This window comes from Macrosteles quadrilineatus, unplaced genomic scaffold, assembly GCF_028750875.1.
Source record: "Macrosteles quadrilineatus isolate MER2022 unplaced genomic scaffold, UCM_ALF_1.0 Scaffold_1__1_contigs__length_201487025, whole genome shotgun sequence".
Lineage (NCBI taxonomy): Eukaryota > Metazoa > Arthropoda > Insecta > Hemiptera > Cicadellidae > Macrosteles > Macrosteles quadrilineatus.
In genome coordinates, this window is record NW_026542594.1 from 182,171,156 (window position 1) to 182,190,618 (window position 19,463).

The window sequence follows — 19,463 nt, forward strand, 5'->3', positions numbered from 1 at the left end:
TCGATTATGTTATGTTTCTCTTTGTTGTTAAATAAATGTTATGTTCAAACAATTATTAATCTTGTAGGATTATCGGGCTGTATTTCTTGATCCAGATCTAAGATAGTTAAGGAATTACAATCAAGACATTCATAACAATCCGGATCCCTTCTCGTCGTGTCCGACCATTCCGACGGATGTAGGCTATCCGAACATTCCCCTTCACTGTCAAGGTCTTCAAGGTTGCATGCGAATCCACACTTAACAAGGCTTGTGCTGTGGCAGAAATTATATGAACAGTTGTACAGCTAAAGCTCATAAGAACGTGATTATATGTCTCAATACTAGTGATATCTATGTATATATTAATTACGTAAGCCGATTCTTTGCTTCAAAATTGTGGGCGACTGGGAGGTCGTAGAACGACGGGAGAGGGCTCAAATTAAAGGTCTCGACCCCGTGACGGCGGGAAAAATAGTGAAATTCCCCAAATTTTAACACAAAATTAGATATAAGGTCAAATGTTCTCCATAAGAATAGCATTAGAAGCCAATAACTGCTGATTTTTTTTACTTCAATACAGCTGATCGTGATTTATCACTAAGCAAATAAGCAATTAATATTACATTTGGTCTACTTGATCATTTGCCAGTCAATTCTGCAACGTACTGTATACTATATAAAACCATGGATAACGTTTCCACAATAATTAAGACTTTTTAGTTACGTCTTAGAATGTTAAAATCAATTATTTTACTGTGCAATTTGCAAATTTGTGTATTTTTAAGTAAATTAGTTAAATCATAGGAGAAGTGATTGAGCTTAGAATGGCTGACAAAATAAAGGTTATAGTTGTGTTGAAGGAATGTTTAACATTAAATAACAACATTGACTAAATAATAAATGATTCAAGATTAAATGGAAAAATTCTGATTTGTTTTCATTTCAAAACATATGTTAAAGATTTATTTTACATTTTTTTTATTTACTACCATTTTTAATTTGGGATTTATTGTTCAATCAAAATGTTGAATGAAGTGGAATAACCTCAATTGACATGTACATAGGGATACATATCCTGACACATAGATAATGTTATTCTGAGATTGTTTAAATACCGGTATTGCAATAAGTTGTTTTACATTTAAGCTTTTTAGGGACTTAGGTCCCTACAAGCCACTACTTTCCTTTTAAATAAGATCCTTTGAACTGCTTGAACAATATTTAATTGGAGTGAATATATTTTTAACAATATATGGTGAGGGATGACAAATGTTATTTTTTACTCATGAACACACGAAAAGTGAATAATTTTTTTATAGGACGCTAGGCACGAGCCTGGGATTGTTTTTCACATTACTTCAGGCTAGACCTAGGGGTTGCGGCATTATCACTTGGATAAAATCCATTGGTGATTTGGCGGGATTTGAACCCGGGACCCCAGGAACCACCAGCTCGCTCCCCCACCATCATCTGCTCTTGACTACTAGGAATACCTTATAGTTGAAATTAGTGATGTAACAACAAATCTAGAGTTGAAATTAACCGCCAAAGCGTGTCAAGAACCTGTTCGGTTACTTTGTAACATTATAGCGTTATAGAACTAAAACACTTTCCTATTAATTATTCAAATCCCCTGAAGATACGATTTCCTAGACCCGACTCAACTTAGTTCCTTTTCTGAGTCATAGAGGATGTTGCGTCATTATGTGCTGATGACCTTCATTCAATGGAAATTAAACTCCTTACTATTGCTACTAATACTATTGTTATTGATACTATTACTTTTTATACTATTGCTGGTATAGAAAAGGATGAGTCCTTGCAGTTTTGTGCCAAAAATACTTGTTACAGTCTACTTAGGAGTTAGAACAATTGGTATATTTGATTACATTTCTCACTAATCAATAAAAGAAACCAATGGCATGTTAAATTGTTGTCTGTTAACTTTTGAGTGGATTGATAGAATATATGGTTTTACTATAGTCTGTATGATGGAACCTGTTTTCTGAATCTTCGTCCACTTTGGGACTGACAAATGGTTTAAGGCCCTGGATGGTTCCAGGTAGATAGATAGAGGGTCAGGTGAAAAGTTCTGTCATACAGACTATATATCACATTGAATTTAAAATATAATAAAGCTCATTTAAAGTATCTGCTTTTCTCTATGGTTAAAACTCCAAATAACAAGCAATAGATTTAAAATAGATCGGTTGTTTGAATAAAATAGGGGTTTGACAAATCACAAAAAATACACTATACTGTACAATTTACTATTATATTATACTCACCAACTACCAGTAAAAAATATTAGTGATTTGTGTCTAGTTTCTGGTAAAGTCAAACCATTTTAAAATTGTCTGCAAGATTCATTAATATTATCAAACCATTTTATATAACACAATTCATCAACAGATTACACAACAAACCATCAATTCCCTCGGAAGACTCTGGTTCTGTCAGAACAGAAAGAATGACCCACGAAGTCTTACATCAACGCTGGACGCAGCAAGAAAGTCCACGGCTTTCGCCGAAGTTAATGCCGCCTACAAAAACTGCTCGATTTCTTGTGGCGAATAATAAAACCAACAACCACGGAGGAAAATGCCTCCTTGTTTGCGACATACAGGTCCAAATATAACAGTCTTACCAACCTATCTTTATCATCGCAACAACTACATCCTACCTATTTTTACCTATATTGGTCATCGCAATAGCATGTCGATCCTTATCCTTTTCAACATGATGGTATTAACTATCTTAGTGGTATAATGCACTAAACGTATATAAGTGCGTCAGTAAAACAGTTCTACTATTTTATATTTATAAATACAAAGTCCCTACGTACTGTTTTATTCGTTTCATCAGTATTCGACATACCATGTCCTTCTTACTTTCGTAAATTTGGAAAAGGAAAACATTGAAAGAAGACTAACTAATCAGCCCTCAAGATCAAATGTACATCCATGCAGTTTTGTTATAATTTTAAAATACATGCTTGCATTATAATACGTGTAATATATAATAAGACGATACTTTTCTCTGTGGTCTTAGTTATCAGTTTATGGCCATTCTTCCGTGCTGGTTTAGCCCATGCTATATTTTCTTTGGACAGTATAACCCTTAATATTTTGCTTAGCTCTACCCAGGCATCGCTTAATGCATAAGGTTCTTGGAGATTTTGACAAATATTTTTAAACTTGTTTGTTTAAGAAAACGGCTTTTTTCCGTTTTAAAAAGTCCACATAAACCGAAGATATATATCGAAGTCTTTATGATTTCCTTACTCCCCTGCAGTTAAAGATAATTGGCAAGGAATACAATCATTACTACACGACCTAACTTCACTGCTTCTTGATCATGGTGTTTTTAATAATTGGCCCTGACTAAAGTACGAGTATTAACTGATCTTAGTCAACAAAGCTACAAAAGTTCCTCACACCATTCTACACCATGCATTCTCTTAGCTTAAAATACGTATACAATAAGTTGTACCGTCGTGATATGAAGTTACAAAACATCCAAAGAGTTATTTCCAAGCAAACGGCTCAGTGGACGCTGTTAGACAAATTCGGAAGTCCTTTCAACAGATGGGAGAGGAAGCGGTCATTTTGGCGCCCAGCGTGGGGCCAGTTTAGCCGCTGGCGGGAAACCAACGTTATGCCACCAAGTGACATCATAATCCACCAGTACAGAGTGTATAGTACAAAATCTAGCTGGCTGCTGGTAATACGGCACAGAGTAAGAACTAGAACAAGTCGAGTCACGTCTGATGCGCACGTACACGTGGAAAATTACTGTAACGTGTCTATTCATGTACTCCATTGTGGTCATGGTGCAGTCTAGAACTGCCCTCTCAAATACAGTAATTTAGGACTAGTCTGAGCTGCATTAAATGGGATTTAGGAACAGTGGTTTGTTTGGAAGGACCGGTTTATAGCATAAACTAAGAAATTGCACACCACTTTATTTACTAGTTGTCTTTTCTTCGCGGTGGGGGCATGGGGCGTAGAGCTCCAACCAAAGGCGTCTACCGCGCTCAATTCAGGGCTCTTTACTTCACCTCACCTCTTGGTTTCCTCTTCGGTTTCTGCACAGATCTTCTCAAAGGCATCCTTGGTCTTCCACTCTTTCTATTTCCCTTGGTGTTCCAATCAAGGGCTTGTCTAGCATAGTTGTCATTTGTTCTTCTTATTTATTCATTAAAAAATGAATTCTAACAGGAATTTCTTTTGCTCTTCTAAACAGCTTTTTAGTTGCTATTCTTTCTGGTCGAGTACTTATCTGAGACATTAGATTAGGAACACTTGTAGTTTGTGTGTTCCCTTCAAAAATTAATAAATCTTTTGCCTTTTACCACTGATTATTATTTTACCAACAAAACTCTTCGGAATAGGATATATTATTTTATTCACCGTGAGTAGCTAAAATACGATGACACTACTACTCAGTCCCATTACAATAATGAATCAGAATTTCTATGGCTATGGTTTTCATGTATCATAAATGCACATTAAGTAAAATAAATATAGAGGTTATTATGAACTACACTAAAGAAAATAGGCGTGTCAGGCGTTTCAACGCGAAAGTTAATTTACTCTTACCAAATACAATTATATTTTCAAACATTATAATTCCATTAAATATTTTCGCATGAAATCTATTTTTGAAACTATGTAACTAGATCTTACCCGTTGAATAAGATCCAAAGATTGTTTCCACTTTAATTGACATTCCCACATCAAACTTTTTTTACGTTTCCACCAATTCCTGTTTAACGAGCTTTCAAATGCCGCCCAGTATCAAACATAGTCAATGTTCAACATTTTACATCTTCGGAGAGCGGAATTCCTTCTAACAATTAATTAACAAAAGGTAATCAGAGCAATTTCGTCCTCACATGGCATAATGGGCTGAAAAAGCGTCTTGCAGCACTCGAACCTAGAGCATTGTGAAAGTATAGCTGAGCTAGTTAACCGAGTGATTGAATTAAACATACATCAGACGTTCTTGCACTAGAATCACGTAACTCTGGATTCCTTGTGTGTACAATGCATTTAATTACGTAACACCATTCAGCCAGTTAGATATTGCGAAATATTGTGGTCTGGAGCTAGGTTCGTCTTACCTGTTGGAATTTAAATTCAGAGAGATCTTTGATTATAGATACACTACTCGAAGAGATATTCGATTCCCGTGTCAGAATTAATTAATGATGCTATCTATAAAAAAAGTTCGACGTTAGATATAGACTGATTGGACAGTTCTCTTTCAAAAACGTAAAAAATGCTTTGCGAAGAAAACATCCAAAATAAAGGAAAAATAAACAAATGAAATCAACCATCGGCGTGGCGTACTTGAAAAGTCTCAAAGAATGAAAAATATCAAAAGAGAAAAGTTAATGTCATTAGTTGTAGCCTGCCCATTGAGAGGCTTATTGAAATATCCTTTATTTGAGTAAACACTAGCTACATATAGATTGTTTCATATACATTGGTAATATCTATAGTGAATAAATTACAAGTATAAGAAGATCGATATTTTCTTCCACAGGTTAGTCATCTGTAAAAAGCACATGCGATGACAACAATCAAATTACCTTTTTGTCTAACAAGTAATGAACAATTAAACAACTAGTTGATTATGAACTTATTTAGATATAGAAGAGAATCTACCATCTATTTAGCTTTCCTTTATGCAAATATCACATACACTTGATTGAAGATATTGAATATATATATTCAAGAATCTATAACAATATATTCGATCGTGCAGTGAAAGGTATTCCGTCTGAAGAACTCTTCCCTGATAGTTCCTATCATGGTTCCTATGGCTCATGACAGTGGCGATTTCTACGGTTTCCATTTCACAGACTTGTCGGTTCGGAACCGATTAGACTCGTGTATTCACTAAACTTGACAATCGAACTGTCGATGACTCCATCGATCGATTGTATCGATCTATTGTGTCGATCGATTGGTTCAATTTTATCCTCTTCCGTTCAAGACGTAAGAACATTATGTTATTGTTAACATTTTTTTACTTTGAAAATTTAATATTGTTAGCATTTCGTCGAAGTAACGGAAGAAGCCTTTTATAGTTTCAGTGGGTCTCATTTTTTAATACTTACAAAGCTTGCCTTTATTCGTTACAAAATGTGTAGTTTTGTTTTAATTTGCATAGAATCTCAAAAGGCTTTTTAGAATTTGCGAAACGCCAATTTACGATTGAGCATGAAATGTCTACATGATAATTCCTTCAGTGTTCGATAAAAGCTAAAAAGGAGACCATCAAATCCCCATACCTATAAGCTGCAAGAAAATTGGAGTAAGTTATTAGCTTGGATCTAAATAACGTATGTGTAAAAAAATATATATCAGTTTCTTATCTTGTATAGCTAAATTCTACATATCCATTTGCTAGGTTGTTTTCAATGCATTCTAACCACTCGCCTCCACAGATATTACTCAATAAATCATCAAATCATCGCAACGTTGCGATTTCTAGAAGCAGGTTTCTCTGCTCTTCCTGCAGTTTTAATATGACCAATATTTCAAACCTAACGCCTCACGGGATTGCATTTATGTGCATCAACTTCTACCCATAATTCATACTTTCCTGCAATTTTCTTTCCATTCCGACCATATCCTTCAGTTTCTTCCTCATTTATGTCTCGGAGTTGATTTAAAATTTCAACAGGTGTGATGCTAACTCTAAAAGACATTACTGGAAATTCTATTTCAAAATCTTTTCCGATGCAGTTATAAATACTAGAGGTCGTCTAGTGGTCAAAATCTCAACCAAAAAAATGTAATGTTTAGGTTACACTATATTCACCAAACGCTTTAAATAAAACATATGATTGTAATTTCTTCCATTTGTTTGTTTCTGTTTATATTTTGATGTTATTTCGTTGCCAGCATGGCAACTCATAAGGCCCATGTTAATTTTTTTCAAATTTTCAAATTCATTTTATGTGCTTATTTTTGAGCCTATTTGGATTTATAAAGGGATTTTACACATCTACATGAAAATATATTTCTAACAGTAAGCGTAGATTTTCCCTGCGATGCTCACAAGCTGAGAAAAAAGGTTTTAAAGAAACATGCTTGCCTATTAATATACAGGGTGACCAAAAAGTCTGGAAACGGCTTAATGAGTATAAGGCCTGTGCAGGTATATTCCGCAAGAACTTTGAAATGCCGCCATTTTGTAACGGATGAACCTTTTTTGACGTGGTTTCCGGCAATGACCTCCACTTGACCATACCTTTAAAGTGGTGTGCATATCAACCTATGCTTACACTAAAGATTATGTACCTACTCCTCATGGGCCGTCCCCTGGTGAAGGTAAAAAAATGGTAATGCTTGCAAAAAGTGGTTTTCATACATATAAGTTGATGTGAAAGGTTTGACTTTTCTAACAAATTTAGTCAAAAAGATATCAAGCCGTTTCCAGAAATTTGTCACTCTGTATATAGATCTCTCAAAATACATAATAATTGCCGAATTATACTAGTAAAGTTTTTCAGGAGTATAAAAGCTTGACAGAAATCATTCTTCTTTCATTCGATTGCAGTCTTCCATTCGTCTTCCTTCAACAACATAAGTCACCTTTTAGGTTTGTTTCACTCGGTTATGTAGAATACGTTTTGTTTGCAACAAATTTCTCGAATTTCTTTAACGAGCATCGAAATTAATTAACTATCCCAGGACTTTTTTCTCACCCTGTATAGAGTTCTCACTACATGTTGACATGATGGTGTCTCTCGATGCGGAAGTGGCGGATGAGGCCGACTCATTTGCGTAACACTGTCGATTTCTGTGGCGAATCCGGTTTTACGGAGCTATTGGTTAAATGCCGAGACTTTCGCCTACAGCGTTGAAACTGTTGTGGGACCCCTTGGAAATTGTGTCACTGGGGGATGTCATTCAAATGATTGAAAGTTGGAAACTCACTTATCAATTATCAAATGGGGACGCCAAATAGGTTCGTATTGTAACCGAAATATGAGCGAAGGATGAGTGTAGAATCGTGTGAGATGATCTGTGTAGCTTTGTTACTGACTAAGATCAGCTGTTTTATTAGCCAGGATAATAATTTATTTAAAGTCCAATGATTATGAACAGCTGGGTCTAGTTTCGAACCATTAAAAAGCTACTGAATTACTCAGGATCCATCCAGCAACCTTAGTGTGTATATGCTTACTGCGACGGAATAATTCATTCAAATAATTGTTGAAAATGCAAAAAAGTTAAGAATAAGGTTTAGAATTATTTATTTTGTTTTAATTCCACTGTTTATACATATTGAAATCTTGTATGGACAAAAACTCAAACCCGAATCCAAATTATGTCAAGGTCCCAGTTTCCAAGTTATTGTTGTCTGTCCTGATTAAGCTAGTTTTCCATTCATTTATTTTCGAATGTTGACAATACTATTGCTTGTACAATCTTATGGAAAGGTGGAAAATACTATTGTATCTTGTAAATTATTAAAACCGAAGAATTTTGGAACTAAATAGGGGCTTTAAGTACGGTATCCTAAAATACTCTAGGTTATGTTACATTTTATTAGTTACTTTTAAGCTGTACTACAATGATAGACTTGCCACTGTTAAAGTTGTTTACATAACGAAAAACTACCTTTACGTTTGCAGGTTCCTTCCAGCGTACTGTTACATCCTATGATGAATAAACGGCCTTCCTAGCTTCATGACATAGTATGTTCTTTCAAATTTCAACGTCGATTTTCGACAGTATTTTCCAAATATGGATCTAAAAACATGCTGATTGCTGACTTGTTAAAGGCCAGATAATATTAATAGTATAGTAGTGGGCAATGGTCACACGCTGCACGAATTCCTAATTTAGGATATAAAGCTAGAGGCAGATTGTGAAACAACAGATTTACAATAGAATGTCACGTGTACCTTGTGGCTTTACTGAAGTCTAATTGAACAACTTTTTTTATGAAATTCCTTGATATTATCAAGTTATTCTTCACTAGGAAGATGCTGATAACACTTCAGGATGGTTTGATCTAGTAGATACAATGGAGAACATAAATAGGATCTGCTGTTGTGTATAAATCATTGTTGTAGTAGTGTGCTGTAGCCAGCAGATTTACTAAGATATACTTATATCAACAAATTGCTCTGTATAAGTACTGTTTTAGTGAACAAACATAACTTTACTGAAATCCCTTTTCTATGTAAACATTTATTTTGTAAACATAGCTCAATTCTAATGCAGAATGACATAAACAACACCCTGAATTACATAATTTTATCCTATCTAGCGCAGCACAAATACCTTGAGGATTTTCTTAGGTACTTAACTGCAATAAGCAGTGTTTAATGATTGCAATCGATGGTGTTTTGATTGGTGAATGTATGATGGAAACCAATGCCTGTTATACAAGTGAGAAAAACATTATATTTCATGGCCAAGGTTGGTACGCTTGTCACCTTCACCATCTTGTCACTGCTGCCAACTGCACGGTGCCAAAGTTACGCCTCTCTGATTGGAATATAAATTATAATCATTGCCATTACTTTTACCTGTGATGGTCATCTCCTTTCTAAAATCAATAATGACGAATGCCATTGGATGTGTGAGTGGATAATAGGTTGTTTTAAAACACACTTTTCCAATAAGTTAATTTTTTACACCAAAAATGCTCCGTTTTCTACATCTTTGACAAGTTTCAATCCAAAAATAGGAAAAATTGCCTCCTGAATGCAGGAATAATGTGTACTTGGAGAATGGAGATACGGAACGATTACATGCAAACAACAAAGTGCATTTTAATGGTCGGAGAAAGCAAGATAGATGACGAACAAATCGCTTGGAGGAGACTAGTTTTCTCTGGATGACAGGTGAAGATGTGTAGTGAGAATTTGAACCAAATGTATCCAATGTACCAATGTTAGTTTTTAATTTGTTTTTAAATTAAACTGCTAAATGATACAAAATGTATGAGAAATATGAGGACAAAAGTATGAAGTAACTTCATCATCAGTTTCTTTCTTTCTTTCCTTTTGCTCTATCGCAGGCTGGACTAAAAGTCATAATGCCTGTTTCATGGGGTTGGTAATAATAACAATTAATTGACGTAATGGAAGTGAAGTACATCAGGTACATTCAATATCAAAGGTTTTTATCTCATTCGTTAGATGAATTTTCACTATTCCCTCAACTGAAGTATTCAATTTCATAATAGCCTTTCATAACATTACGTGATTAGATATATCTGACCACGAAACTATGTGGTTGAAACCTTGCCTTCTTGGTGTGTTGACAGGGTCTCATTATATGGTTCAATTTCAAATTTAAATTAATCATTCGAGGGAAGAGTTCACAATTTGCCTCTGACTACAAATTTGCTTTTGACCATTGGTTAATTTGATTCTTAATCTTTCAACTTACTTTTTAGCTAAACAAATAATACGAAATAACTCCTTGCTAAAAAATGTTCGGTAAACGTCGACAGAAGGGGGGCTAAAGATTCTTTCTTTAGTACATTTATTTTTAATATCTTCTGATGGAATAAGATATGCATGCAAAGGGCGTTAGGTGCGGAGGGCTAGGAGACATGTTCCATCACACAGACTATAGATTCGTGGATCTTCTGGTGATACATTTGTCAAAATAAAAACTACTATTCATCAAAGTTTCAGTTTTGATGTAGAGTATCATCCTAAGGAGTAATTGACTTCTACGTACAGTTGAAGTATCAAGTTCCATGATAAAATTTCCAATATCCTATCTAAAATTGCCTCGCTGAAAAGAAAATCTTCCTACGCTCTGCACGATGAAAACTGTTTCCTGACCTGGGTACTGGCCAATAGTTTAAGGCTCGGACCAGACTCGGAAGGAGGACCAGGAGACAAGTTCCATCATACAGACTGTAATGTTGTTGAGGTTCGCAAAGTTTAGCCAATATACTCATCCCTCCAATATTTTGCCGCCAAGTTTTCTCTGGTTTAAAGGTCAGTGGCACTGCCCGAGGCTACACTACCACTAACACATTTCATACGACGTGAGCCGCAGTGAGCCGCAGTGAGTCGCACGGAGCCGCGCAGAGAAAGTAACATCATCCGTCATCGTTGCGCTTTGTTCTAGCTCTGTCACGCCCAGTTTGGACTCTGTTAATTATATTTGTTGCGCAAATCATGATGTCCGGCCAGCACACCATTTTTGGATCTTCGTTGTTTCAATAGAGTTACGCAAAAAGAAAGTTGTATTGTCATTACTGGGCTGAACCGTGTCTTCTGAATGGCCTAATGGTGTATGAGTTTGATTTAATAGGCAATTTCTTCTTCAGCAAAAATTGTTTGGAAGATTTAAATTTGATGGAACTTAATTGTGTAAAAAATTTTCCTCTTTTATTTTAAACGTGTGTTTGATGTAAATTTATTCTGTGACATCATTTTGGAAATACAATACAGAATCACCGAACAAATTGTGATAAAATGACCAAAACCATTATTTTTACCAAATTCGAAATCATCTCGTTACTTACTGAAAATCTCAATATTTTTTATTTACACTTTCCTCGACTATTTGAGAGTGAAAAAATATAGAATTCCTGAAGAAGTTAGCAACATATTCAAGTAAGACTAAAATCAACTGGAACAATCTAGGCTGTTTAGTAACTCCCCCCAATACTTAAGTGTATTTTACTGAGGTATGCAACATGTTACTAAAGTAAACCGGTAACCTTATAATCCAAAGTTAAACGGTGATCAACACACGCTATAGACATTTACGTTACAGACTGTCGTCCCAGTTTCTTGCCCCTCCCCAGGAGCAGTTTACTAATTCCACCCTGCTTGGAGTTAACAAGAGGGCGGATCCACAAAGTGATCCACTTCGGATCCAATTGTGATCCAGTTGCTTCACAGGACCTTGGCAGGGAATGGACGCAGTCCAGTTGTGAAACTCTGGACAAACGGGCAGAATGCTTTCACTGGTTGTGTCCTGCATGAAGATAAGAGAGCCTTTTGTAGCAAGAACGAGTCGTGCTCTTGGAGCAACAAACTGAAGCAAGCGTTGCTGAGAACTTGTAAGCTGGAGTAAGGTACATTCTATACGAGTCCAACATTGAATATACTAACCAATGGTGTATACGTAATCAATGGTTTCATATATGTTGCAAACGCTACAGTTCCTTAGAGAATATTGCCTTTATTTATTTGTGTGTTCCCTATGATGTTACTCTTGTATGTAACGCCCGTAACAGACCCTAGCTAACAATAACCAATGCAATGCAGTTCTTAGTTGTCCTGGGAAATCTGTCGAGGATAAAGTACCCTGTAAAATCAGTTAAAAAATAAGTTATTGATTAAAAAAAGCTAGGGAGTAAGCGTTCCTTAGCAAATACACAAAACTTTATCTAAAACTTTCATATGCGTTGTCCTTTAGTAAAAGCGACAAGGGTTTTCAAAACGTGTACATCGATGAGTATTCTATGGAAACCGACAAAAACCGATCCTGTAAACCATCTGTAGAAGCATTAGTTTTTATGAAGACGAGCAAAGAAATTACCGTTCTAGTTCTAGATTTGACTCGAGAAATACTTGTTAAGAGAACAAAAAAAGTAGTACACTTTGGTGATAAATAAATGATAACATTCTTCGTGATGGGTTCACTCATCATTATGATGATTGACGATGATGAGAAATTCACGAACTATAATTTCATGCTGTTTTAAAACTGGTGTTCTTGTGTGAAAACCACAAAATATAATATTTTTAGCATCTCCGAAATTACAATTTAGCGATTGCAAGCTAAATGGTTACTGAACATCTAAGGGTATTGAAATACATTCAAACTTTTACTTATACTTATAGGATTCAGCATCACTCCTGTTGTTCCTTTATTGAAAATATGTGTCAACCCTAACGTTCCTTATTTAACGTTGATAATTGTTGTTTCCATCAATATCATCCGTTGGTGTGTTGCTATCCTGGTGGTTATCATTACTCCCGATGCGGGAGGAACGGGTTTGATTCCATAACATCAACAACACAAATTGGTTTGGACGGATTTCCCTACAAGCGTTTAAGTACTTGGGTACATTTCCATATCTGTTGGCACAAACAACCGAATGAAAATATCGATCGATATATCGATTATTCGATATATCGTTTGGTTAAGTTAGGTAAGGTTAACTTAACCTAACTAACCAAACGATATATCGAATCAAACAATCGAATAATCAATATCACTCATTCGGTTGTTTGTGCCAACAGATATGGAAGTGTACCCAAGTACTTCCTCTTGTGATCCCTCATGTACAATTGCCACCGGCTTAGACATAAAAAGCAATTGTACTCAAACTTGGTGTCTCCAAGCATCGAAAACTCCTGGAAGATTCTCTTTGTCGTAATGGAGAATAAGTTCATCTCTATGCATTTTATACTAAACATATTCTCAACTTCTATTACAACTTTTCAATTTTCCACACCCTTGAATCTACCAACACCGTTACAATGTCAACAAGTTAGGTAAGCCATTCGGGCGCGGCTTATAGTTTTATTGTTACTCCGAGGCCGACTGCATCTTGGCCAATATTTTGACAAGTCCACACCCTTAGGTTACTGAATTCCGCACCGTTCAATGCCAGAGATATTTTTAGCTCGGTATGAGGCTAAGTTTCCTCGGGTTATATATTTCCCGCTCTTTTCTTTGTTTACAAATGTTGACGGTTTATTTTTGTCAGGATTTCATTGTGTCCTTCGGAGGGGAGCGAGCAGGTAGACTTCAGTCCCTCAGGACCCGGGTTCAAATCCCGCTATTCACCTATGGATTTTAGTGATATTGCTGCAACCTCTAGATCTAGTATGAAATAATGTGAACAACAATCCCGAAATTGAGCCTAGCCCCTTATGACAAAACATTTTGGCCTTTGGAAATATCAGGATAAAGTGTCCTTTTGAGCTTTTCCAAAAGCTTGTGGAGAAAAGCCTGTTAGGCAAGTTTTACAAAATATGTACCTCTTTTGTGCCCAATCCATTACTTTTTGGAGACATCTTTAGTTTCAGTATAGTTTTTTAGGGGAGTTTTAAAATGTACATTGTGTGATAATCTTAAAAATTATATTTCTCCATTTTTCTGGTTACACATCTAACCTTCTGCTTTACCCCCCCATTTAAGTCACGCATTTAATTTGTCTATAACACAAATCTTTACCTACACACTAAGTTACTAGTATCAGAAATACCAATCGCGTATCGTGTACATATACAGTATACATACCACTTAGTTTCCACGATGCACGAAAATGTGGTTTAATTCAAATGAAAAACTTACCACTTTAAAAAAAATACTACTCTCCGTTTTACGTTAAACTACACACAAAACACTTAACAGTCCTTGGAGGCTATTGGCCATCTTGCATAATTTTAAACAACTGCTAAGGAGTTATTTATGGTACAAAAATATTTTTTTTAACAACAGACAGATTGAAATTTAAATATCTAGTAAACAGTGAGATTTGAGATTTTCATTGTAGTTCTTTAACTGTGTTATGAGTTAGAACGTATAGGCTCCAAGGACTCTTAAAACCTGCGTGACAATTCGGTGAAAACGTTTCTTTTAACCTGTAAAATGTTACACTTCATTTTGCAATTCCAGAGTCTAAATCAGCTCATCGTGATGGCTTGAGGGTTTGGCTATCGTGACAGAAAATAGACACATCACCTTCTCTACAACACACCTCCTGACACTCAGATCACACCTTAGTGTGCCTGGCAATGCCACGATTTCGGACAAGAAATCGTAAAACATTCCGTAGTCAACAAATATAATTTAAAATTCAAAATAATACAAAAATAAAACTGTGAGAGAACATCTCACAGGTATTTGCACATTCGAGCTAGACCTAAAGGGCCAAGAAATTATCTCTTAGTTAAGATCTGTTGGTGATTTGCAGGATTTGAACCTGGGTCCTCAAAAATGAAGTATTGCGTATTAAAATTAGACCAGCCCACTCCCAATGTTGGGCCTTGGACAATTTTAACTTGATATAAAGACATAGTGGTTTCTTTCAAAAGGATCGGGCAAAGAACTCTTCAAAAATATCCGAGTTGTTTTTATTTCTTTATCAAACTAATATACGGCAACATTTAGTATAGAGGAATTTCATGAGACGTAAATAACTGATTAGGCAACAATTAAGACTTTCTTATTCAAAAATAAGGAAGACTATTAGATAAACAAGACCTACTGATCTTACTGGAAAATTCAAGTGATAATTTAACTTCTAGTAAGCATGCCTAGGAGGGATATCGTCTTCACTTTTCTTTTCCGAATTTTTACAGTCTACTTGATGTAGGATGAAGGCACTGACAATAGAATTGGCCTAATTTGATCGCCCTCAGTGGGAAAGAAAAGAAAAGAAAGCTACGCAAGCTCAGAGAGATGCGTGGGAGACAGCTTATGTCAGAAGGCAGATAAAAAGAGAATGAGAAGCATAACAGGAAAATGAGAAAATGTAGCTTGTTTTCTCATGTATGTGGTTTAAGCTAAAGGAACTCCTCAGACAAAGAATGTTAACGTAAGGATAACAACCTTACGTAATTAACTAAAGAAAAATCTTCACAGTTACAAAATTAAAAAAAAACTTCTAAGAAAACTATTTCACTACGTAAGTGTTTTTGTCCTAAAACGCAAGGTACGAGTCTGGAACCGTTTTTCACATAACCTTAAGCTAGACCTCGGGGTGAGGCATTATCATTTGGATAACATTCATTGGTGATTTAGAGAGATTTAAGCCCGGGACCTCAGGACTTAAGTCCCGCGCTCCAACCACTAGACCAGCTCACTTCCCGCTACGTACGTAAAATAACGTTCGTGGTTTAACCACGTATAACATATTTTTAACCACGTTTAAAATATATTTAAACCATAGAATCGCAAAGACACGTGGTAAAATGACGTCTCTGTTGGGCCGAGCCCTCAACTTTCTCTCAAACCTTGAGGTTCAGACGCCCAGACTCTAGAGGCTGCCGGGGGCTTGAATAGTGGATGACCCTTGGATGGTCAAATACCAGGGAAAGTTAGATTTATAGAGCAATCCTCAATGTGACTTACACTGCTTGACCTCTGGGAGTCAACAGCAACCTGTGAAATTACCGACCCATTTCACTAATAACGACAAGACCAAATAATTTGCAAAAATAAAACCTCAGTATTATTATTTTGTAAAATTGATGGGTTATAAAGTCGTGAACTTAAACTTGTCTTTGGCAGTTATTAATTCAGCCTACATGAAGTCGAATAAAAAAGCTTAGATATTTTGAGTTTTATTACTACACTTGGCTCTATAAGGGAAAAATCTTTTTAACCAACGATTTACAGCTTAACGTTGTGTGACAGGACCGTAGTTTATATAATTTTAATCGCATGCTTAAATGATATTTTTAGATAAATTTATTTATATAGTAAAATAATTATTTATTAAGATTTCAAATTTAATTTTGAATTGATTTTTTTCAGGTGCATGACGAGGTTTTAGACCAGTTGGAATCTATGTAACAAGGTAAGATTTTGTTAATAATAAACTGTAGTTTACTTGGCTATATGAATTTAAAATTGATAGACGACTTTTTACTAGGAAAATTTCAACTAAAAATTGACTAGTTTATAGCTTTAATTCATTGGCATCACCTTTTCTGGTTTAAAAAAGATTTTTTGTATGTTTTCGTTTATGTGTTTTTAGAGGGAGTAAAAAATCTAACAAATGATTATATAAGACTTGAACGGATCCGTTTTAGGATCTCTAGGAGATCCAGGTTTCACTGCTCCACATTTTAGGATGATAATTTGTCCTCGATTACATATCTGTGAGCACAGGTGTGGCGGATTCTTATTTATGCACACCAGTTTGATACTATGTATTTAATGATTTCCACATTGCGTTCTAGATCTCAATCACTTTCAACTTCAAGATGTGCAAAATTGTAGCAGATCAGAGATTTTCTAAAGTAAGAAAGAGGTCTATGTTGAGTAAAGTCTAATATGGCATACAGTTATATTTTAATTTTTTCTCTTTAAAAGTTAATCCATCCCCTAAGTGATTTTAAATTGTAGTATGGTATAACCACAGACTAATAATCAAAACGCAAGTAGCTCTCATCCAATAGTAAATTTTGAAGCTCGATTTTCGTGTCTAATTCATGACCGGCGACACTAATCGCTAGTTTAGACGAAATTTTGTTTCTCATGATTTGTGCTTTACTGTTTGGTTATATAACCAGGGGACGAGTTATTGTTTATGATTACACCATTTTATTTAGTTAAACAAGGTTTTAAATTACTTAAATAACCAGAAACAAATTGTAAACAAAACACCTCTACAGTGCACAGGTCAGAACTAGCAATAAAATTGTCTTCAGCTGTTCCATAAGGATGAGAAATATACTAAGGAAGTATGTTTTATATTGGATACTGAAGTAGACGTCCCATCTATATGGACCAGCTGTAGCCAATGTTTAAAAAACGTAGTTGTGTGAGTCAGTCGCAGAATGCGCTAGTGGCTAAAACTCTATTTTCCAACTTATTTTTTGTTGCTGGCCAAGTTGATGGGTTATAACAGTTGCTATATCTCACAATAAGTAATTTCATTAGTTTGTTTTATCTATGTATGGTATAGCAAAACAGGGCAAAAAAGGAAAATTTTAGAAACCTGTGAGACAGCAACATCTTGTATTACATGCATAACCTATATATATATATATATATATATATATCTACATGTCCAATAATTATTTTTATACGTGAAAACTATAAAGAACCACTATATTTAAAGCTGATCGGTGTTGTAAAATTCATTGTTCAAATATCACGTATAGCGACCGTAACACATCGACTCCGAAGATTAAAATCTTCTCTCCTTTCACTCTCAAAGCCTTGGCCACTTTTCCCCACACATATGTTTAATTAATCTTAATTCAAGATGACCATGAAATATACACAATTTACTTTAACAGTTTCTCTGTGGCAACAGACTTGTTTAACTAATTATTTTGGGATATGTTAAATAATGTGCAATGCATGGGACCTAGTAACTACATGTATTGTTGTACTTGTGTCATCATTGTTTACTTGCGGTGCTTACTAATTTGTGTGCGTTGCTATTTAATTTATTTAATGTGTGAAACTATTAATTTAGTTGGTTAGTCTATTTGTACTAGATTATAATCATATAGGATCATATTAATCTTATGGGATCAGTGAGTGAATATCTATCTTCAACATAGGTAATACATAAGGAGTTTACTCTTTGACGTTCATTTTTCACCCGTCCAAGAAAAACCCCTGCACCGGGGTTTTTGATTGATGTGTGATTTAAACCAGCTTATGGTATTAAAATTAAATCTGCTATAGGGCTTCGCCCCCTAACCTTAGTTTATTTCTAGATGGTGATTTCAAAGTTATTTTTTCTGAAGAAGTAGCTTTATAGTGTTTAATGGGATTTGTAATTTAAAAACTGATCACCTTCAGTAATAATTTAATTCACAGTGAGATTTTTACTATTTGTAATTTGTATGTCAACGTCAAAAACATTGTTTAAAGATCCTAAACAAGAGACGAAACTGTTTGTGTGTATAAATTTTAAAAAGGCTACTTTTATCGATAATTGTAGCCTAAATGAGTGAGTAAATTATGTTTTGTGGATCTAAAATTTACACATATAAAATATTGTAAATTAGTACTCTTATATACTTAATTTTTATACTACACTTACTACTTTTTATACTATTTGTCCATATCCTACTAAACATCTTATATTCTACAAAATACTCAATTTGCGACCACCCCCCTTTTATTTATTTCTGTAAAATCATTTAAAAGTCCACTCATCGATTCGGGAAAGTTTACTTTCTTTCCATTTTACGTCCATTCATTTCTACCTCCATACCGGAATCATTTTCCTCCTCCGCTCAATTTTACCCACTCAGACGTCAAACCGAAGTTTAATACTTTGCGGAAGTTCTGAGGAAAGTCTACTTTCTCTGGTGGTGAGTTGCGTAATGACCTTGACCCTTCGATGGAGTTAGGTAACTCAGCATTCCTCTGGTTGGAATTGTGTCAACAAGAGAGAGAGTGATAGACGGGAATCAGTTTATGGTGAAATCAGCGAGATCCAAAGGATAGACTACTTTTAAATTGCGCGAGTGACATTCTTGTCAAGCAAAAACTTCATTCTTTCCAACGGTTTAAGATTTTGCTCTAGTTTTTTAACATGTTAAGAATTTAAACACTGTGGTGGTTTGACAAAGTTTAATTATAACTAACAAACATGGCTTTTGCTATAGGATATTTTTGTTCAATAACTTCTCGTTGCCTCATGGACCTAAACTTTGTTGTCTTAAAAGATAAACCAACAGCTTAAGGTGGGTTCAGATTTGCTTGGTCATGGCATTATTGCATAGCTTTTGATAATTTTCACCCTTAATGACTAGAAAATATATG

The 19,463-nt window shown here is 35.1% G+C and overlaps 1 protein-coding gene across 2 annotated transcripts in view; it reads left to right on the forward strand.

Moving 5' to 3' along the window:
• The window catches only part of LOC128991185 (mucin-2), a 106,412-nt gene that overhangs the window by 18,061 nt on the left and 68,888 nt on the right, over positions 1-19,463 (forward strand). For both annotated transcript variants that reach the window (XM_054413968.1, XM_054413969.1), the window contains exon 2: positions 16,485-16,527. The gene's annotated coding sequence lies outside the window, so the exon portion shown is untranslated. The remainder of the gene's footprint in view (positions 1-16,484; positions 16,528-19,463) is intronic.